Raw genomic sequence first — 1,012 nt, 5'->3', positions numbered from 1 at the left:
CAGGCACTTAGTCCACTGAGCTATCTTGCTGGCCCTAAGAAAATATAATTTAAATTATGGGGAAACGCCACTTACATCATATAAGACAGTCTTGAAATGTGAATAAGTGTTTTCCAGACTGCATCTAATCACCTATATTTTTTTGAGTAAAATTAGATGATGTGCTATAGGTAATAACTGATGTACTTCCTCATAGAAAAAACTTATATTACATTTGTACCTGAGATATAATTTGATTCTTGAACTTTTACCACTATTTTATTGCCTTGTGCATTAATCTCTTCTATTAGACTGTGAAGTTCCTGAAGGCTAGAAATGAAATTTGCTCAGCTAAGTTGGCACAAAACATAATGTAATAAATGTTTATCAAATTGTTTCAAGTATGAAAACAATCAATCATAAAAATCCCAATAAGAAGGAATGGACTTCTTTCACTGACCAAATGAAACAAAACTTTCTGTAAGACTGTTTTAAAGAACACGTTTGAAAATTTCATATGCTGTAAAACAATCCATGTCATTTGACTAGACTACATGGCATTCAGTCTACTACTGCTAGCTTCTTTTTTTCCTTCCTTTATTCAGAATTACTTTACTGGTGAAAAAATATCTGAGGCAATATTCTGATGGTGTGTGGGAGTCATCTCTGAGCTATCTTGTTAATATATAATGGAATATATGCATATATTTTAACTCCCACATAATCTTCTAAACTGCTCTCCTGAAGTCTGTATAGTGGAGAATCTAGTTACATGGCTTCTTCTTGAGAGTCTAGTTGAAATCATCTTAGGGCTACACATAATATTCTGAGGGTTCAGATTTAGTAAGAAGAATATTCCTATGGGGTCATCAAAAATCTTCGCTCTGGATGGATCTTTAACATTTGGTGGTTTCCTTAAAAACAAAGGATATGCAACAGTATTGTCCAATAAAGACAAAACAGGAGTCATGTATATAGTTTGTAATTTCTTGTAGGCATATTAAAAAATAAAGTGATAACACATAAAACTAAT

Source organism: Octodon degus, unplaced genomic scaffold (assembly GCF_000260255.1).
Source record: "Octodon degus isolate 3935 unplaced genomic scaffold, OctDeg1.0 scaffold00128, whole genome shotgun sequence".
Classification (NCBI taxonomy): Eukaryota; Metazoa; Chordata; class Mammalia; order Rodentia; family Octodontidae; genus Octodon; species Octodon degus.
Note: the sequence above shows the minus strand (reverse complement) of the source record.